The 22,961-nt window shown below is 38.1% G+C and overlaps 1 protein-coding gene across 9 annotated transcripts in view; it reads right to left on the bottom strand.

Annotated features, from left to right (window-relative positions):
* Positions 1 to 22,961, bottom strand: part of APC (APC regulator of WNT signaling pathway) — a 129,421-nt gene that overhangs the window by 89,942 nt on the left and 16,518 nt on the right. For 3 of the 9 annotated variants that reach the window (XM_043920180.1, XM_043920184.1, XM_043920188.1), the window contains exon 1: positions 7,663 to 7,704. The exons of 5 other annotated variants lie outside the window; for them this stretch is intronic. The gene's annotated coding sequence lies outside the window, so the exon portion shown is untranslated. Of the gene's footprint in view, positions 1 to 7,662; positions 7,772 to 22,961 lie in introns of those variants that run through there. One more of the 9 variants, XM_043920182.1, reaches the window with a different exon arrangement.

The raw sequence follows: 22,961 nt of genomic DNA, 5'->3' as shown, positions 1-22,961 counted from the left end.
TGACATGTTCCTTATTCTCAATATCTATGACCTAGCAAATGGATAACATGCCAGTAGAAAGGGAAACAGGCTCTGTATACACATGAATCAGACATTCTTGTCCCGTCTTCCGTTCCCTTGGCTCATTCTGACCGCAGTCACTGCCGCGTCACACGGCTCGCGGCAAGACGCAGGCGGACAGCGCCCTGAGTGCGCCAGGCACCCTCGCTTTCTGCCCCTCTGTGCCACTCCACTGTGGGTCCCGACACGCGGGCACGTGCACCTATGTGAGAGTGCACACGGGTTGGGACTAAAGGGGAATGGGAGATAGTATGTATAATTCTTTTCCTTAGGTAAACAATTTTACACCGCTCCTCTGAAAGTCCCGGCTTTCCAAATTGTCTGAAGCGGTGACCAACTTGAGAACACATACTGGCTGTACCTCTTCACTATTTAACATTTCCTAAGCCACTACTCTTGTTCCTGGATCATTTCCCAAAGCAAGTATTTCACACAAGTCTTGTCTTAAGATTCCAACTTACAGGACACTCCGGCACACAAATTGTTGTTGTTGTTGTTTAGTCATTCAGTCGTGTCCAACTCTTTTGCAACCCCATGAACTGTAGCCTGCCAGGCTCCTCTGTCCCTGGGGTTTCCAGGCAAGAATACTAGAGTGGGTTGCCATTTCCTTCTCCAGGAGATCTTCCCAACCCAAGGATCGAATCTGTCTCCTGCTTAGCAGGTGGATTCTTTACCACTGAGCCACCTGGGAAGTCCCAAGATACAAATTACCTACAATTCAAAGGCAAGTTTGGGTTCAAGAGACTGACAGAGTTTATGAGAGTCACGCCTTGCTGAAACAATCGGAGGTAAGTGCATAAACGTGGACTGGAACCATAATGTGGCTAGGTAACGTCACAGTGTGAGGAAGATGAGGTTTGGACAGAGCACCCACAGAAACGGTCTAGCAAGACTACAAGTCACAGCCACACTGCTTTAACGTTTCTCAGCTTCTATTCCCAAGTAGCTAATACACCGACATAAATTAAATGATAACAAAACCAAGACTCTAAACACAGCTAGTGGAACATGTATTTCGATATTCTTCAATGGATATCTGGTTACCATCTTAGTCATTATTATATACCATACTATAAACAAATTTGGTAAATGAAATGTGAATTTACTCAAAAAAGTAACATTCTTTCACAAAAATAAAACTTAAAAAAAAAAAAAAAAAAACCACTTCAGAACTGCATGTGTACATCTGAAAAAAAAAAAGAAAAAGAACTGGATGTGTATGCCTATAGTACAGTAGGCACATACTAATCCTGGAAAACAGTGAATGTGTTACCTTGCATGGCTAAGGGGACTCTCTGGATGTGAACAAGTCAAGTTTCTTAATATTGGGAAAATTTCCTGAATTATGTTGGTAGACCTGCTGTAATCACAAGGGTTCTTATAAGAAGCAAACAGAAAAGTCCGAGTCAGAGGAGATACGAAGACAGAAACAGGGTCAGAGACAGAGATCTCCTGTGTTGCTTGCATAAAACTGGAGAAGAGGCCATGAACCAAGGAATGCAGCTGGACTCTAGAAGCTGAAAAAAGCAGGTAAATGGATTCACCAAACAGTCTCTGGAGAAAGCCTAGTACTGCTGCTATCATGATGTTCATCCAATGAAAACCATTTCAGACTTCTGATCTCCAAGGTTGTAAGATAATAAATTTGGGCTGTTTTAAACACTAAGTTTGTGCTAATTTGTTACAACAACAATATGAAAAACATCCTATAATCCAGTGATCCCTCTTCCAAGGATAAATTCCAGTGAAATCTCACCAGACATGAAGTGATCTTGAAATACATCCACAATTTCTTTGGTCTTATACCTTCAAAAACTGTAGCTTAATCCATCTCCTTGTTTAGACTAAGTGACTCACTGCTAATGAAGAGACTATGGCAGAAGTGATGGAGTATGACTTTCAAGACTATGTCATGAAAGGCTTCCTTCCTGCTCTTTCTCTCCGGGATCACTGGGGGAAGCCAGTCGCAGTGTCATGGAAACTCTCAAGCCGGCCCTCATAGCAGCTCATCACGGCAAAGAAGTGAGGCCTTCTGCCAACACTCAGGAGAAACAGCATGAGTGAGCCATCTAGGAAGTTAATCCTCCAGTCTAGTCAAACCTTCAGACGGCTGCAGGCCTGACTAACATCTTAACTAACTTTATGAGAGACTGTGAGCCATATACCCAATTATGACACTCCTGAATTTCTACCCCAGAGAAACCCTAAAGTATTAAGTATTTCTTGATTAAGCCACTAAGATTCGGCTTATATACTGATACGTTACTAAAATAGTCGATAAGAAGTCCCATACAAGGGTGCACACCACAGCAAAGTTTCTGGTAAAAGAGATTTGGAAAAAAAAACCTTAAGGACCTTCCCATCTGATAGATATTACAGAACATTATATAGCAGACTTAGTACCACAAACTAGATGGACAGAAAGTAAAACAGATCTTAAAAACAGTATGAAAAAAAAACACAAAAAACAGCATGGAGGGACTTCGCTGGCAGTCCAGTGGTTAAGACTCCACACTTCTAATGCAGGGGGCATATGTTCACTCCCTGGCAGAGAAACTAAGACTACACATGCTGTGTGCGTGCGTGTATGCTAAGTCACTTCAGTCGTGTTCGACTCTGCGATTCTATGGACTGTAGCCCACCAGGCTCCTCTGTCCATGGGATTTCCCAGGCAAGAATAGTGGAGTGGGTTGCCATGCTCTCTTCCAGGGAATCTTCCCAACTCAGGGATGGAACCCACGTCTCCTGCATTGCAGGCAGATTCTTTACCAATGAGCCACCAGGGGAAGCCCCATGTTACGTGTGGTAGCCTCCCCTCCCCAAATTTTTTAAAATAGTATTAAGAAAATAAAAAATAGTATTGAGTTAAAAGTGTTAAAAAGTTATACAAATTAAAAACATAAATTTGGTACAATACCCCAAAGAAGCAAAAGTAGGAACCCAAATAGGTATTTCCATATCCATGTTCAGAACAGCATTATTCATAAAAGCCAAAAGATGAAAACAACCCAAGTGTCCATCAAAAAATGAATGGATAAACAAATGTGGTATACACACACTGGAATATTATTCAGCCTCAAAAAAGGTGGAAATTCTGACAGACGCAACAACATGGATGAACCCTGAAGACTTACCTTATTTGAGGTTCTGAGGGAAGTCAAATTCATAGGGAAAGAGAATGGGATGGCGGTGGCCAGGAACTGGGGAGGGGGAAATGGAGAATCAGCGCTTACTCAGTGGAGGTTCAGCTTGGGAACATGAAAAAGAACTAGAGATGAACTGTGTGATACATTCACAACAATAGTTAATGCCACAGAACTATATATACACCTAAAAATGGCTGAGCTGGTAAATTTTATATGTATACTTTACCACAATTAAAAAAAAAAAACCCTCATTAACTACAAAAAAAGACACAAAATGCTGAACATTTCACAAGAATTAATGTATATTTAAGAACACTTGTAAATGAGTGCCTATAAGGGGAGTGGGAATAAAGGGGTAAAGCTTGACTTGTGGGACTGATGATGTCATGATTTGATTTACAAAAATAATTTTCAAGAACATACCTGGTACTTAACAAGTGAGTGATACTTAACAACCTATACCAAAATGAGAAACGATCTATGTACTTTCCTTCTAACCTTACAGAAACCAAAAACCACAAATTATTGACTACTACAGCTAGAAGATCTAGAAATCACTTCATCTTTTACATTCAAGGCACTTAATATGTCCAAAGAAATTTAATTTCTGATTATCTGCTATTCCAAGCAGATTTTACAAGGCATTGTGTTTCAAACAGCAAACTACTACATTCCTTGAAGTCAGAAGACATTTTAGATAATATAAATCTTTAAAGATTACAGAGTAGCCAAAGCAGTGTTTTCAATGCAGTAGCAATAATATTTCACATAGTTCTATTGTAAGTTTCTTGGAGGTTAGTTTCCATGTCTTATTTGACTCTCTTGTACCTTTATATTGTCTGGCATTTAGTAGGTACTCAACTACGTAGTGAATGTATTTCCTCAAGTCATCTTCTCTACATCATATTACCCTATCCTATCCTGTGTACTAGGTGAAATTACACTTCAGTTCAGTTCAGTCCCTCAGTCGTGTCCGACTCTTTACGACCCCATGAATCGCAGCACGCCAGGCCTCCCTGTCCATCAAAAACTCCTGGAGTTTACTCAAATACATGTCTATTGAGTCGGTGATGCCATCCAGCCATCTCATCCTCTGTCATCCCCTTCTCCTCCTGCCCCCAATCCCTCCCAGCATCAGGGTCTTTTCCAATGAGTCAACTCTTTGCATGAGGTGGCCACAGTACTGGAGGAGTTTCAGCTTCAACATCAGTCCTTCCAATGAACACCCAGGACTGATCTCCTTTAGGATGGACTGGTTGGATCTTCTTGCAGTCCAAGGGACTCTCAAGAGTCTTCTCCAACACCACAGTTCAAAAAGCATCACTTCTTTGGCGCTCAGCTTTCTTCACAGTCCAACTCTCACATCCATACATGACCACTGGAAAAACCATAGCCTTGACTAGACGGACCTTTATTGGCAAAGTAATGTCTCTGCTTTTTAATATGCTATCTAGGTTGGTCATAACTTTCCTTACCCTTAGAGATTAGTAAAAAAAACAAAGCAGGGGAGGTCAAAATTAAAGAAAACATTTAATATAAGAAGACTGCTAAATTATGTGAAATTACTTTTAAAAGTAGAGAAAATGGCAAAAATCTAAAGAGCAAGGCATGGAAGACTGCAATTAACAGTTTTGATTCACTTCACAGACATACTTAGGAATATTTAACTTCTGAAGTCCTCAATAGCTCAATTCTGACCATATCAATTGTAAAAGTGTTAGATGCTCAATTGTGTCCAACACTTTGCAACCCCATGGACTGTAGCCTGCCAGGCTCCTCTGTCCATGGAATTCTTCAGGCAAGAATACTAGAATGGGTAGCCATTTCTTTCTCCAGGGGATTTTTCCAACCCAGGGATCAAACCCAGGTCTCCTGCATTGTAGGCAGATTCCTTACCATCTGAGCCACCCAGATAAATTAACAATGAATAATTTCAAAGACCACTAAAGCCAATAGTATAGTCTTATATTAGGTATTTCATAATAAATATAAAGGGAAAAAAAAAAATCAACTTTTCGTACTTTAGCTCTTTCTTATTTAATCCCTCTAAAATCTCAATCTAATACTGTTCTGTTTAGCACAAATGTTAACTTGATTAAAAAAATGATCTTTAAAAAGTATGTTATGAATGTCATTATGAAAACTGCTGCATCTCCACTTGCTTAGCTACCACGTATTTTACAAAGCATTCTTAGACCATAGCTAAAAACTCAAAACCGAGATTTCTTTTTCATTCAATGAATGATTTGTTGCTTTATATTGCTTTTCAAATAATTTCTGTTATCTACTATTTCATATGTTATGCAACAAGCGAGATTATAGTTTTAGAGTTAGAACAAAACAGAAGACTTACATTCTTTATGTCCTTATATACAACACATGACCTTGTATAAAGTCACAATATACGTAATTAATGTAAGTAGCAATAATCTATCAGTTAAAATGAAAATAATGCTACACCAAGCTGTTTAAATAGTAAAACAAGGAGAGTTGGGGGAAGAAGAAGATAAAAAAAATAAATAAATAAAATAAATAAATAAATAGTAAAACAAGATAATTTATTAAAAATAAGAATCATAAACTGTCAAAAACTGAGTTCAAAGATATGAACGGCATTAGCTATTAAATTTCACTTAAAATTTTCTTTAACTTATTGGAAAAATATCTCAAAGGATCTTCTAGAAAATTTAGATATACTACAAAAAACAAACAAATTTCGTTTAAAAATTTAATATAACATCTTTAATTCTAGGTACGATTTTCATCAGATTTTAAAAAGAGATTCTAAGGACTATTAACCCTGATATACATGATTAATAATTTTTAGAGCAAAAATAGTTTTAAAAATAAAGAATAAAATTGCTTATTTATCAGTGAAAACCAGGCTGCTAGTTTTATTCAAGTTCAATTCCTTATCTTGAAAAAAAATTTCTAAAACAAAAATTAAAGGTTCTTTCAAGACTTTCTAACACATAAACACTACTTAAGATACACTGACCCTGGAGTGCTTTACAAAGCCACTGCCATCCTGATCAGAGGGTAGGGAGGTGTGACAAGCTGGCTACCATAAATATGCATAAAGATAAGGCAGCATTTAAAACTATACTCAATCTGAAAACATGTTTTTAGACATTTAATGAAAGGAACAAAAAACAGTGCAATGAAAATACTCGATATCAAGAGTATATCTTGTGAGTATTCATTAGACAGAAATATTTCTAAAAGAAAAATCATGGTGCTTTAATTTGAAATATTTTCCTATAGACTTTATTCAAAGATATCTAAAAGTGACCAAAGAGTAATATAAATACTTAATACAGATCTTAAATATTAAGCCTATAAAAAAATTATCACAATTTTTCCCAAAGTAATTTACATTATAAAGTGATTTACTCTTGAATAACCTAATTAATGGCAGAAAGCTATGCTAACAAAGGAAAAGATCCACTGCTTCATACATAATTTATTAAGATTTCCTACAGGATTTATTTGAAGCAAAGAACTTGAACATCTCTTCTGTGATACAGAATCAAAGCGTCTGATATATTCCACTGTCAAAACATTCACAGTCAGATATTCTTCCTAGTTTTAAAAATCTAAGTAATTTCTTCTATACAGGTTGTAATTATAAACTATGGCTTTTTATAAAAAGACTTCTACCAACAGCATTGCTGCAAGGGTTCTTACTCCTCTGCAGTTATAATTTCAGCCTGGGTGGGAGAAAGCTTTGCTGCAGTCAGCTGCAAAAAGGCCCTAGGGTTGTGACTTCAAAGTAACAAAGGCACTGGGATCTGTTTGCCACCCTATTCACAGGCAGTTCACTCACACCGTTTGCAAAAGCAGGCTCTTTGGTAACCAAAATTTCACCAGTCAACCAAAGCCACCACTCAAGCTCTGCGGTACCTGCCTCCGCCTCTTCCTCCTCTCCCAGGCTGCCCTTTCCACCGGGTTCACATCAGCCATCAGCGGCAGCTTTGTATCCCCTCTCTTGGCTACCTCTCCATGTGTCCCCGTGGCCAGGGAGGAAAAGAAGCCTTTCAATGGGCTAGAGCTTTCGCTCCTGCCATGAATATGCTCCATTCTTTGTTGTCCTCTACCGTTTCCTTAGATACTGTTATTCCACTCTACTCTGTCAACAGGCATTATAAAAACAAAACCTCTTTCTAGCTTCAAAAACAGCTCTCTCTCACCAGTCTCCCCTTAACACTCGTACCCCTCCCCCTTCTCCCTCTTCTGTCAAAAACCCAGGATCAGAAGCACAGGAAATCCATCTCGGGTGCTGCAGTAGGGGGAGGTGGGGGGAGACGCCCCTGCCTTTTCGCTTGGCATGTGGCTGCAGACCCTGTGCCAAGGCAAGGCCATCGGCTTTAGACAGTGCAAGAGAAAATTGTCCCCCCTCGCCCCCGCCCGCTCTCGGCCCAGGCAGCAAGCCGGCCAGCGCAGCTCCAGCACCTACCCCATTTCCGAGCCCAGCGGCACCTCCATCCCGTCTCCAGTGACACCAGGCGGGCTGCGCCAATACAGCCACATGTCGGTCACATGTGCCCGCGCGCAGCCAATCGGCAGGGCCCCGGCGGACCGGGAGCGCCCTGGTCCGCATCCAGCGATTACACAGCGCTCCGCGCGCCTCTCGCCGCCTCGCACTCTGCACCGAGAGGAGCAGCGCGAGGGCCCCGCCCCGCCGCAAGCTCCGAGCCCAGGCCGGCACCTAGCGCGCCGCCGCCGCCTCCGGGCCACCCACTGCAGCCCACGGAAGCTGACAACAGAAACGGGGGGGGGGGTGGGGGAGGCCCACGGGGCAGAAAGATACTAGAGGTGGGTGAGCGAGTAACAAATCACATCTCATTCGTTACTTGCTAAGATTTCCCGGCTTGCAGCACAGAGAAAAAGAATTCTACTAAATGTATCAAAACAAATAATGTTACATTGCAAATCACCGATTTGCTAGGTAAATCACTGGAACTATGAATAAAAAACACAAGTTTCCAGAAAAGCTATGATGGCAGTACAGAAGAGTAGTTGAGACCAAAATCATGGAGTCACACAGTCTGGATTGAATCTTCTGCTCCTGTGATTTACCAGCTGTGTGACTTTAGTCACTTAAAGGCTCAGTGCTTAATCTCCCCCACAAAATGGGAATAGAAATGTTGAATAGTGGAGTTAATATATATGAAGCAGTATTCAGAACACATCCTGACACAGTAAATGCTATGAGTCACTACTAATCTGTGACTCAAATATTTCAATGCAAATTCCACATTTCACTTAAATTTAACCAAGTAAAGCTTGAATTATTTCTTATTAGTTAGAAGGACAAAATCCAAATTGCCAAGGATTTAAAATCTGGTTTAAAATGTGGGGGGTGGGGAGAATCAGTTTTCACGATCTAGTTCAAATTTAAAAGGATACTTAACTTTAGGTTTTTAAATGAAATATATTTATTATAATCTTAATTTTTCAAATTAATAGCAAGAAAAGCACCGAGCAAGCTATCAAACAGCGTATTTGGAGCAATTTCATTTTAATAAAAATGGTATAAATTAGAAAAGTAATGGACAAATAGCAAAATGCCAACAGATGTACACAGAGTGGATATTCACAGCAGTTATTCATGGAAGGTGGATTATGGAGTAATTTCTGCTTTTCCTTTCTGCTTTTGGATACTTTTTTCCTTTTCTTTGTCTCTGTATTATAATGCTTATATGGCAAATACTCCCTAAATATTTGTCAGAACAAATGAATCACATATTATTAGCAATTAGGAAAAATATATGTAATAAATGAAAAGTTTAAATATATTTAGAAACACTTTCCCTTGATATTTGAAGTAAAAGAAACATTAATCAGTTTGGTTCTGTCCTAAATATCTCTTTTGTCAAGATGACTTAAGTTTTACAAAAGGCTTTCAAGACTCTCTTACTGAAAGTGCATGATTCATTAACTAGGACTTATTTAGTCATCAACTATTTGTGACAAATTCAGGACAGATAATTCCTCATAAAGCCTAAAGCTTCTGGAAAGAAAAAGTACCCTTCTAAACACATAATACATTTTAAAAGCTTCTAAAATAACTTCTTAGTACCCTAAGAAACAAATCCTGACTCTGACTATGATTCAAACTATTATTTAGTACACCAGTTTGTAGCCAAAATATTTGTCTAAATTTTTATTACACGTGTTATAAAAGTTAGTGATTCAAATGACAGAATTTTACAGAAAGCTATGGCCATTATACATTCACCAATCAATATAATTCAAATCAAAAAACAAGCCAATCTAAAAACTTTACATATGTTTTCAACTGAGTTTCAGTAAACAAACCAGTTTTCTCAGCAATTCCACAAAAGTTTGATTTAAATTTTGTATAACAATATATTTAGCTATTTTAAATTTTTATTTATTTTTTTAATTGAAGGATAATTGCTTTACAATATTGTGTTGGTTTCTGCCACACATCAACATGAATCAGCCATAGGTATACATCTGTATACCTATATGTACATAGGTATACTCCCTCTTGAGTCTCCCTCCCACCTCCCATCCCATCCCATCTCCAGCTCCCTGAATCATGCAGCAAATTCCTACTGGCTATCTATTTTACATATGGTAATGTATGTGTTTCCGTATACTTTGTTATTTTTAAAACTACAATTAAAAACATATACAATCAAAATGTATTGGCACAAATTTGGAAACAATGGAGGTCACTGAAACATTAATTTGTGCTACTAGGTTTATATGTATCTCAGAATAAAGCTCCTGCCGTCCCTATTTATATATTAATGTCATCATTCAGGCTACATATATCTGTATGCATTAAAAATATTTTCTGATCAAAATTTACTACAGAAATAAGTTGTATATTAAGGCTATCATGAGACTATACCGACAAACATGTTGCTGACTTCAAATGATCTGTGCTCATTAGGATTAGCTTGTCTGTTTTTAATAAATATTCATAAGTAAATGTTGAGGGCTTCCCTGGCGGCTCAGACAGTAAAGAATCTGCCAGGGGGTTGCAAAGGGTTGGATACAACTGAGTGACCAACACTTTCACTTTTCAAATAAATTTTATAAATACAAATACATAGTTCACATTAAAAAAACCCCTCTGAACCTTCTGTAACTTAAAAAAAAAATAGAATAGAAAGAACAGGATTCTATTCTGAATAGAAATAATAGGATTCGTAATATCTTAAACTTTGCATTCCATTTTGACATGAACATGTTAGGCCCACTTTAACACTTGTGATTTCAAAAACTGACAAGAATATGGGCAACAACATCAGCTAGTATAAAATGAGTTAAAATCAGTGCTCCGAATTCAGCTATTTCGACTCCTGCACTTTGTTAATACTCAACTCTTTCTTTACTGGAGACCTCAAATAGAATAGAGTAGATTAATGCCTACAAAGAGATCAGTGAAAGTTTTTTTCCTTAAAAATAATAATTATGTATTGAAAAGGCATGTGCTAGTGTAGGTTCTCCAGGGGCTAAGCAATCAAATAAACCTCAAATTCATTTAACAACCTTCCAGTCTTTAGCTTTGTACTGGGTCAGGTATGACAAAAAAGCATAAGAAGAAAATAAAGTCAGTCACATTTCATAGACCAACTGGTTCTGAAGACCAATTCTCCTCTCTTTTCTAGTTTTTATAGGACTCGAGAAGGACCTGAAATGTTGTAAAGGCAATGGGATTTTTAGTGATGTATAGACTAAGTGGGAGATACATACACAGTCTTCATATAATATATATGTGTTCTGTGTTACTTCAAAAAGCAAGTTCCAAAATTGGCCTCACAGCTAAAATCAAGGTGTCTGCAGGGCTTTACTTCTTCCAGGAGGCTCTAGAGAGAATCTGTTTTCTTGCCCGTTCCTGGTTCTAGACCGACTCCAGTCTCGGTCCAGGGCGCTCTCCTCCACCTTCAAAACCAGCAGTGTGGACGGCGCTCCTCTCAGCTCGAAACACTGTCACTTTGCTTCCACCGTCATTAGCTCTTTCTCTGACTCTCGCTCTTCTCTTCCTGCTTCCATTCTCAAGGACTTACTTTAAAGACTGTTCTTACATTGGCCCACCTCCACAATCTGACAATTCAGGGTATCTCCTTAGCAACTTCATTCTATCTTCAACCTTAATTCCCTTTTGCAACATAATCCAACATATTCACAGGTTCTGGGGATTAGGAAGTGGACATCTTTAGGCAGCCATTATTCTGCCTAAACTGCACTAAAGTTTTATCTTCAACTATTCTAAAATTTGCATCCTAATACCAGTCCAATCAAACTAATCACTTCAAAGTGAAAGTGAAGTCACCCAGTAGTGTCCGACTCTCTGTGACCCTATGGACCTACCAGGTTCCTCCATCCATGGGATTTTTCAGGCAAGGTTGCCATTTCCTTCTCCAGGAGATCTTCCCGACCCAGGGATTGAACCCGGGTCTCCCACATTGTAGGGCAGATGCTTTATCATCTGAGCCACCAAACTAATCACTTAGCCAATTCTAAAACTCACCTTAAACACAGAACTTTCTGCCTTTACTATAATGTGGTACAGTAGAAGGCTCCAGAGTACAAAGACTGAAGAATCAGGTTTAAAGTTCTGAATCTTCCATTTCATAGCTCTATGGACTCCAGATGTCACAACTATGCTACTTGATTCTACTTGACTACTCTTTCATCTGTAAAATGAGAACAACTGTTTGGCTTATTTCATAGAGCTGTTATAAGGATCAAATGAGTAAGTATGGACAAACTTTATAGACTATGAAACACTTTTTACAAGTAAAGGACTATTAACTGCTCTATTGGTCTGAATCAAGGTTCAGCTTAAACATAGATTTCCATGAAATAATCAACCATTCCACCTAGACTCAATCCACCCTCGTCTTCCCTCCATCGTTCCTACCTCTTTTATGGAACAAACATATTGGTACCTCTGTGTACATCTCCTTTCCTAGTCCTGACTGTAGGAATTCTAGGGGAGAGCCACACCCGATTGTACCTTGAACGTCTCATGGTGTATGCCATAATATGCTGTTTATTAAGTCCTATTAGTATAAGGAATGATTTGAAATTAATCTCCAAAGGGCATGCAATGCAGATCCCACAAGCAATAATAGTAGCGCAAATGCTGAATAATGAATATTACTGTAAAATATAACCATCTACATATGAAATGGAATGCTTTAAATAAAAACCCTGGGCCCTCTAGGTCAAAAAACTGTGATGCAGCCTTGGGGTTAAGTTTCTGAGGTTAGGTAGCTGCACAACAGAATCACTTTAGGAGCCTGAGAAGTTTTAAAAACATCATTAAGTCAGAATCTCTGAGGATGAGGTCCAGGCATAGGTGTTTACTATCAGAACTGCGAAGCACCATGCATCACCCTAGCTTCTGCTATCAAAGCTCCTACTGCACTACAGTAGAGAAATCATTTTGAAATGTTTTTAAATTCAGAGTGCTATACAGTCTAATGCATTTGCTTACAGAGGAAAAAAACAAGCTTCTTTTTTCCTCTCAAAAAGCTTCCTAGTCATGTACTAGCAATTAACATGAGAAAAACAATAGGGACTAATATACAGAAACTGTTCCACTGCAGTAAGGATTCAAAGAAATAAAAACAAAAGAATATAATTTTCACCTATTAAGTAGACAATGATATTTTAAAATAATATTGCAGGTCAATGAGGATACATTAAAAAAAAAATAAGCAGTAGCTTCTGAAAGTCCTTAAAATGCTTATACTGGACTTTCCTGGTGGTAGAGTGAATAAGACTCTGCCTGCCAGTGCAGGGGACATGGCTTGATCCCTGGTCTGGGAAGATTCCACAAGCTGCGTAGCAAGGAAACCTGTTCGCCACAACTACTGAGCCCACGTCCCAGAGTCCACGAGCCAGAGCTGCTGAAGCCTGTGTGCCTCGAGCCCAAGAAGAGCGGCCACGATGAGGAGCGCCCGCACCACAACCAAGAGCAGCCCCAACGGGCTGCAACTAGAGAAAGTCTAATGCCGCACTGAAGACCCAGCACAACCAAAAATGCATAAGGGAGTACATAAAAATAAAATGGTTATACTGAAGCAAGTCCAGTTAGAAGAAATGATCTTATGTACAATCAGATACAAATATTAACATCGTACAATCAGATACAAATATTAACATGCAAAGATACTCAATATCGTTTCCACAAAGGAAATTTCAGAAACAAACTTAATGACTGATAACAACAGCTTGGTTGATTATCCTTTTGGCACAGTTAAAGATGGTTAAAATTATGCCAAATGTAAAAGGATAAAATACATAGGAACACACTTAAACCAAGGAAGTGAAAGATCTGTACAGTGAAAATTGTAAGTCAGTGATGAGAGAAACTGAAGGCATAAATAAAGGGAAAGATATTCCAAGCTCACTGACTGGAAAAATAAACATTGTTAAAATGTCCATACTACCCAAAGTGATCTACAGAGTCAATGTTGTCCCTTTCAAACCTCCAACAGCATTTTTTACAGAAACAGAACAAACAATCCTAAAATGTCTATGGAACCACAAAAGACCCAAGATAGCCAAAGGAATCTTGGGGAAAAAAAAAGTTGGAGGCATCACATGTCTTGATTTCCAACTATATTATAAAACTATAGTGATCAAAACAGTATAGTAGTTTCAAATCAATTATGCTCCAAAAAAAAAAAAAAAAAACAACCCCAAAAAAGACACTAATATAAAAACAGACATCAGATCAAGGAAGACAATAATGCTCAGAAATAAGCCTCTGTAAATATGGTAAATTAATTGATAACAAAGGATCTAAGTATATACAATTGTGACAAGACAGTCTCTTCAATAAATGGTATTGGGAAAACTAGACAGCCACATGTAAAAGAATGAACTGGACCCCTATTTTACAACATGCATAAAAATCAACAAAAAATGGATTAGAAACTTATCTTTAATACCTGAAACTGTAAAATTCCTAAAACATAGTGTGTAAGCTCCTTGACATCAGTCTCAGCAATGATTTTTCTGTATTTGACACCAAAAAAACAAAGGCAATAAAAGCAGAAACAAACAAGTAGAACACCATCAAACTAAAAAGCTTCTACAAAGAGGCAGAAACCATCAATGAAGTGAAAAAGCAACCTATCAAATTAAAGAAAACATTTCTAACTCATGTATCTAATGGACTAATATTCCAAAATATTGATTACATTAAAAAAAACACAACTAAATAGCCAAAAAACCAAACAACTGGATTAAAAAGTGGGCAGAGGAACTGAATAAACATTTTCCCAAAGAAGACATCCAAAAGGCCAGCAAATACATAAAAAGATGTTCAACATCACTCATTATCAGGGAACTGAAAATCAAAACCAGAATGGTACCACCTCACATCTGTTCGAATGGCGATCTCCAAAAGTCTGAAATAACAAATACTGAGGAGGGTGTGGAGGAAAGGAAATCTGAGTGGACTGTTACTGGGGATGTAAACTGGTGCAGCCACTATGGAAAACAGCACGGAGGTTCTTCAAGAAATTGAAATTCAACTACCATATGATTCTGCAACCCCACTTCTGGGTATGTATCCCCAAAAAATGAAACCAGGCTGCAGAAGAGAGTTCTGCACTCCCGTGTTTATTGCAGCATATTGTTAATAACCAAGATATGGAAAAAAGTGCCTATCAGTGGGTGAATAAATAAAAACGATGACACACACACAATGGAACATTATTCAGTCATGAGAACGAAGGAAACCCTACTTATTTGGGACAACACGGATGGACCTTGAAGGCATTATGCTAAGTGAAATATGCCAGGCAGAAAAGACAAATACTGCATGGGATCACTTATCTGAGGAATCTAAATAAAAAGTCAATCTCATAGAAAAAAATTAAATTATGTCATAGAAGATAATTAGATACAATTGTACTATATAATTCATGTGGCATTAAGTGAAAATGCAGAATTATCAAATTTTAATACATAAATATTTATAACTAGATATTATATATTATAAATATTTTATTAAATTATATAAATTATGATAGTTATATAATTTAATTATATAAATTTATTAAATTATAATAATTATGTATTAAAGTTAAATTCATACTGTATTTGTAATATGATACTATCTAGTCAACTAGCCTTGTCTTTTTTTTAATGAACTATGTATGTGCACAGAGAAGACTCAAAGATCACTAAAATGTCAAGGGTCTTCCCTGGGTGTAGAAATTATAAAAATCGTTAATTTTTCTTAATTTTATAAAATTTCTACCAACTAACACACATTATTTCTGTATTTTTTCCTCCAAAAGTTAAGTACCTCTAGGTTGGACACAATTTGAAATCATCACATTTGAAGGAGAAAAAAATTAAGGTAGCCAAAGGCAGATTCAGGTACATATATAAATTGTGGGGGAGCCTTTCTTAAGGAAAACACAAATTAATTCAAAATTGCTAGTGCTACTGCAAAAGGGCATAGGAACTCCAATTAAAGATTACTATTCACATACATAGAAAACTGAGGCTCAAAGAAATTTCAAGATTAATTCAGGTCCACCCACAGTGAAGTGGCAAGCCAGTGTTGGTCAAACTATTTCTTCCTCATGAGCAGTTCATGTTAGACCATCTACCTAGATATAAGTACAGTAGGTGCTCTATATTCTTGGGTTCTACATTCAACCACTGTGGATTCAACCAGCCACGGATCAAAAATATATAGAAAAGATCTGGGGAAAGTTCCAAAAGACAAAACTTGCATTTGCCAAGAAGCCTGGCAACTACTTACATAGCACTTACAAGGTATTATAACAAACCTAGAGACGATTTAAAGTATAATGGGAGGGATATATGTAGATTATATGTAAATACTATACTGTTTTATATTAATAAAAGGGACTTGAGCATCTCTGGGTTTTGATATCCTCCAAAGTCCCAGAACTAACCATTCACAGTTACTAAACGATGACTGTGTTATCTCCCAGAGCAGCTTGTTTCTCCTTCAGTGTCTCATGATTCCTAAAAAGTTACGTGTTCAGTTTGCATTCCCACCAACAGTGTAAGAGGGTTCCCTTTTCTCCACACTCTCTCCAGCACTTATTGCCTGTAGACTTTTGGATAGCAGCCATTCTGACTAGCGTGAGATGGTACCTCATTGTGGTTTTGATTTGCATTTCTCTGATAATGAGTGATGTTGAGCATCTTTTCATGTGTTTGTTAGCCATCTGTATGTCTTCTTTGGAGAACTGTCTGTTTAGTTCTTTGGCCCATTTTTTGATTGGGTCATTTATTTTTCTGGAACTGAGCTGCAGGAGTTCCTTGTATGTTTTTGAGATTAATTCTTTGTGAGTTGCTTTGTTTGCCATTATTTTCTCTCATTCTGAAGGCTGTCTTTTCACTGTTGGTAGGAATGCAAACTAGTACAGCCACCGTGGAGAACAGTGTGGAGATTCCTTAAAAAACTGGAAATAGAACTGCCATACACCCCAGCAATCCCACTGCTAGGCATACACACCAAGGAAACCAGAATTGAAAGAGACACATGTACCCCAATGTTCACTGCAGCACTGTTTACAACAGCCAGGACATGGAAGCAACCTAGATGTCCATCTGCAGACGAATGGATAAGAAAGCTGTGGTACATATACACCATGGAATATTACTCAGCCATTAAAAAGAATGCATTTGAATCAGTTCTAATGAGGTGGATGAAACTGGAGCCTATTTATAGAGTGAAGATAGAAAAACACCAATACAGTGTACTAATGCATATACATGGAATTTAGAAAGATGGTAACGATGACCCTATATGCGAGACAGCAAAAGAGACACATATGTGAAGAACAGACTTTTGGACTCTGGGGGAGAAGGCGAGGGTGGGATGATTTGAGAGAATAGCATTGAAACATGTATATTATCATATGTGAAACAGATCACCAGTCCAGGTTCGATGCATGAGGCAGGGTGCTCAGGGCTGGTGCCCTGGGCTGACCCTGAGGGATGGGATGGGGAGGGAGGTGCGAGGGGGGTTCAGGATGGGGGACACACGTACACCCGTGGCTGATTCATGTCAATGTACTGCAAAACCCACTACAACAGTGTAAAGTAATTAGCTTCCAATTAAAATAAATTAATTACCAAAAAATGTTACATGTTCAGTTATTATCATCCTAACACCTAGCTCTGCTCAATAAACATTTATTGAGTGAATACATTTTTTAAATAATCAGAATAAGTGAAAATAAAAAAATCTCCAACAGCTTGGACAATATCAATTTGGAATCCATAAAAAATTCTCTTGACCCACAACTTTTTATCAATGAGTAACCACAGCTTTCTCTGGAAGATATCTAGAACAAAATCTCTCCAAATGCAAGAGGCATTTCCACATTTTTATGTTCATTTAGTTAAATAACTAAAACTAAAGATAAACAGTTTCGGGTTGTCTTATGGAGTATGGCTAATCTATCAGGCATCACTATCAAGGTAATCCTTGAAGGTAGGCCTATAAGTAAAGGTAGAAGAAATTTAAAAAATGGAATGACTCAAAAATTAACTCTGTCAGAGTTAATTCTGCTTCACTGCCCTTATATGATTTTAAATACGTTAAACATGTATTAGGCTACGAATGCCCTGGTGTTACGGTAGTGAATATGCTATATTACATGGTAAGAAGGACTTGGCAGATGTAACTAAAGTTATCAATTAGCAGACTTTAAAAAAAGGAGACAAGATTCACTTGTCACTCGTTTGGCACTTTCTCTACATGCCATATGGTAGCCTGCAACCCTAAAGAAGGAACACACTCTAAAGAATGAGCTTATATGGGGAAGATGAGCCCCAGAGCACTGTGACCCTTGCCCTAAAGCTCAGAACAATGGCAAAATTTGTTTTGGCTCTGTTTGGCTGACATTTATCCAATGATGGTATTGAAAATATCTGCTTTAGTTAAGACCAGTATGGATGCAATAAAGAACCATGTAGTGACATGAGAAAAAAGATCTTCATGACCCACATAATCATGATGGTGTGATCACTCACCTAGAGCCAGACATCCTGGAGTCCGAAGTCAAATGGGCCTGAGGAAGCCTCACTATGAACAAAGCTAGTGGAGGTGATGGAATTCCAGTTGAGCTATTTCAAATCCTAAGAGATGATGCTGTCAAAGTGCTGCACTCAGTATGCCAGCAAATTTGGAAAACTCAGCAGTGGCTGCAGGACTGGAAAAGGTCAGTTTTCATTCCAATCCCTAAGAAAGGCAATGCCAAAGAATGCTCAAACTACCGCACAACTGCACTCATCTCACACGCTAGTGAAGTAATGCTCAAATTCTCCAAGCCAGGCTTCAACAATACGTGAACCGTGAACTTCCAGATGTTCAAGCTGGTTTTAGAAAAGACAGAGGAACCAGAGATCAAATTGCCAACATCTGCTGGATCATCGAAAAAGCAAGAGAGTTCCAGAAAAACATCTATTTCTGCTTTATTGACTTGCCAAAGCCTTTGATTGTGTGGATCACAACAAACTGAGGAAAATTCTGAAAGAGACGGGAATACCAGACCACCTCACCTGCCTCCTGAGAAACCTGTATGCAGGTCAGGAAGCAACAGTTAGAACTGGACATGGAACAACAGACTGGTTCCAAATAGGAAAATGAGTACGTCAAGGCTGTATATTGTCACCCTGCTTATTTAACTTATATGCAGAGTACATCATGAGAAACGCTGGGCTGGATGAAGCACAAGCTGGAATCAAGATTGCCAGGAGAAATATCAATAACCTCAGATATGCAGATGATACCACCCTTATGGCAGAAAGTGAAGAAGAACTAAAGAGCCTCTTGATGAAAGTGAAAGAGGAGAGTGAAAAAGCTGGCTTAAAGCTCAACATTCAGAAAACGAAGGTCTTGGCATCTGGTCCCATCACTTCATGACAAACAGATGGGGAAACAGTGGCTGACTTTATTTTTGGGGGCTCCAAAATCACTGCAGATGGTGATTGCAGCCATGAAATTAAAAGACGCTCACTCCTTGGGAGGAAAGTTATGACCAACCTAGACAGCATGTTAAAAAGCAGAGACATCACTTTGTCAACAAAGGTCTGTCTAGTCAAGGCTATGGTTTTTCCAGTAGTCATGTAAGGATGTGAGAGTTGGACTATAAAGCAAGCTGGGCACCGAAGAATTGATGCTTTTGAACTGTGGTGTTGGAGAAGACTCTTGAGAGTCCCTTGGGCTGCAAGGAGATCCAACCAGTCCATCCTAAAGGAGATCAGTCCTGGGTGTTCATTGGAAGGACTGATGTTGAAGCTGAAACTCCAATACTTTGGCCACCTGATGCAAAGAGCTGACTCATTTGAAAATACCCTGATGCTGGGAAAGAGTGGGGGCAGGAGGAGAAGGGGACGATGGAGGATGAGATGGTTGGATGGCATCACCAACTTGATGGACATGGGTTTGAATGGACTCTGGGATTTGGGGATGGACAGGGAGGCCTGGTGTGCTGCAGTTCATGGGGTCGCACAGAGTCGGACACGACGGAGTGACTGAACTGAGCTGAACTGAGTGACATGAGAAAGTTACCTTGTAACTTGTATGGAATAACTCTTAGAATCACGGTCAAACTCCTGTGATTCAAGTAGGCCAATTCCAGAGCACTATGGTCCTGGACCTTTTGACATGGACTTTCCTTGAGAATGTAGGTCACTTACATCTTGTTTTTATGTGGCATTTGGATTAAAATCTTTGCTTGCTCAGCAATACACATCAGTGCCTAATACTGTGCTGGTTGTATAGTACACTCTCAGTAAAGGAGGGGGAGGGTGACCCTGGGTGGGCCCAGTGTAATCACATGAACCCGTAAATGCTGGGCTTCCCTGGTGGCTCAGTAGTAAAGAATTCGCCTGCTAGTGTAGGAGATGCAGGTTTGATCCCTGTGTGGGGAAGATGCCCTGGAGAAGGAAATGGCAAGCCACTTTAGTAGTCTTGCCTGGGAAATACCACAGACAGAGGAGCCTGCTGGGCTACAGTCTATGGGGTTGCAAAGTCAGACACAACTTATCGACTAAACAATTCTCAGGCTTCGAAATTAAATTAGAATAAATTTCAAATCCCTTACCTCAGCTTACAAGACTGTATAACCTACCTCCTGCTTCCATTCCCACCCTCTTCCCCCACTTCCCCCGTTCTTTCCTCTCTCTAATGCCTTTGCATTGTCTGTCTTTCAGTTTGAGAACTCTGCTCCCAAATCTTCAAATGACTGCTCCACTGTTATCGTTCAGCTTTGGCATAAATGTCACCTCTTCAAAGAGATCTTCCATCACCATCAAATCAACACTGGTACTGTCCTTAAACTTTCTATCATATATACCGTTTTCTCCTCAAAACATTTAAGATCTAAAAGGCTCTAGGCACCTATCTGCTTATTTACTTTTTGTCTCCCTCATTATCATTTCCAAGCTAGAATATAAATTTCATGAGGACAGGGACCTGGATTCTCATGCCCTGCTGTTGCCTTCACACCTAGAACAGTGTTTGGTGTACAGCAGACATCCAGTAACACTGCTGAATGTATGAATGTAGATGATACAAAGAGGAGGAAGACAGCAACTTACAAATGTGCACAAGAAAAGTTTTCATACAAGGTAACATCTGTATCAAGGATGAGAAATTTGATAATTTCTGGCTAGGAAATCAAGAACGAGTTCAGAGAGAAAGTAGCAAGAGAACTAGCCTTTAAAGATATTTAGGAATTTTAGGGCAGTTTTACATTTTGTCTGGTAGGTTAAAAATTTTAGACATCTTCTTATAGGCAATGAAAAACACAGACATTTCAAATAAGGAAGGATACATGATTATGGCAAGATTTACAAAAATTAACAGAACCAGTTGATATTTCTTACTCTAGAGAAGAAATAACCAGGCATTATATGCATATACTACTAATTTATAGTTAAAACTAATGACCAAAGACTTTTTCAATTGAAAAACATAATAACAGGAAAAAAACACAAAATTTTACACTCTATAATAAATTTAATTGTTTTAATTAGTCTTATTTTGACAATTTTGACAGCATACTTACTAATTTATGTTTTTAATAAGACAAAGAACTAAACAATCACCTTTGACAATCATTTTATCCAATTAACAAATATTCAAACATCTCCTCGTTAGTCAAGGAAACTTTTTTTCTAAATTCTTAATGTGCTCTAATCTGATAAAATTCCACTTTCTGGTCATCCAATGTTTTAAGCTATCTTTCCTCTGGGGAAAAAAATCAAATTCTGATTAATTTTTTAAAAACTAAATGTTTAAAGCAGAATTTTATGTCTGCCCATGTGTCTTTTTAAAATTATGTCTTGTTTAATGTTTTCAGCTTTGATCTTTACTAAAAACCTAAAACAGCTATAACACTGCTCCCAAAGGTACAATTTACAATACAAACTTAGAAACCCTCCTCCATAAAGATGATTTTCAACACTAAAGAGTTCAGGGACTTAAATTACCAAAACAGCACCAAATGACTATGGTATCACTGTGAATTCAAGAAAAAGGAGCACACGGCATGAGTTTTTTAAAAATAACCTTTTTTCCAAAACATAATTAAAACTACCATCACCTTAACATTTAAAATACTTAGATCACTTGGCCAATCATTTATCAATTTATAACACACAAACGAGCCCTCGAAATACATTTGATTTGATAAGAAAAAGTCCAATTTTTAAATTGACATTAAAAATAAAATCTACTGTATATGCAAGAATAAATTTATGGCCTAATAATGATGTTTATTTATTAGAACCTCAAACCAAATACTTGGGTCAAGACTTTTATTCTTACACGGTATCCTCAAGTTCTTACCCTGGATGAGAAAACAATGACTTTTTCAATACCCGATATACTGACTGCAGATAGCACTGCCTAATTCTATACTACCATTTCCTGCTTTTTTAATGTCGTCCCTCCCTCCTGCTTTATGCTGAATTTTAGCATGTAAGGCAATGTATAGACTATAAAATTATTTCATTTCTGAATATCTGAAGATAAATGTTTTCTATTACAGGGTAAACAATCCAAATTTATTCTTAAGTAAAATGACAAAACAAAATCTACCTGGCATTACTGGATTGTGTCAGTCAAATCAGAAACCTCTGGGTCACTTGGACTACTCTGAGTAGATCCAATACACAGATTCATTTTGGAGATTGAGAGAATGAATCACAGTAAGAGTTCAACATGAACACTTAACATTATAGTCTGAAAGTGAAAGAGAGAAAGGAAAATCAAGGCAAACTAACAAATTCAATTCCTTCTTTCAATATAGATAAATGTTTTTAAAACTAAAACTTTATATTTACTTCATAAATCTTTAAAAAAACTTTCTTTGCCAAGTCCTGTAAGATCGGTAGAATTGTAGTGCTTCTACACTGCTTCTCTTCTATTAAAATAGAAAAAGCAGCACTGCTTCTATCAAAGATCAATACCCTAACGTGGACATGGAGTCCAACTACTCCTGTCTTTGCAAGAAAACCACTGACTAACTTCTCTCTCTCCCGTATAGTCAGTTTCTCCCCTTCTACTGAACCACTATCATGAACAAATGTGCTCTATTATTACACATCTTAAGAAATTCCTCAGGACTTCCCTATAGCTCAGATGGTAAAGAATCTGACTGCAGTGCAGGAGACCTGGGTTCGATCCCTGGGTCAGGAAATCCCTCTCCTGACCTCAGCTCCCCTTCACCTCCCCCGCCCCACCAATTA

The sequence above is a fragment of the Cervus elaphus genome, chromosome 12, assembly GCF_910594005.1.
Source record: "Cervus elaphus chromosome 12, mCerEla1.1, whole genome shotgun sequence".
In the NCBI taxonomy this organism is placed as follows: domain Eukaryota; kingdom Metazoa; phylum Chordata; class Mammalia; order Artiodactyla; family Cervidae; genus Cervus; species Cervus elaphus.
Note: the sequence above shows the minus strand (reverse complement) of the source record. Positions and strands in the feature narration are given on the sequence as shown.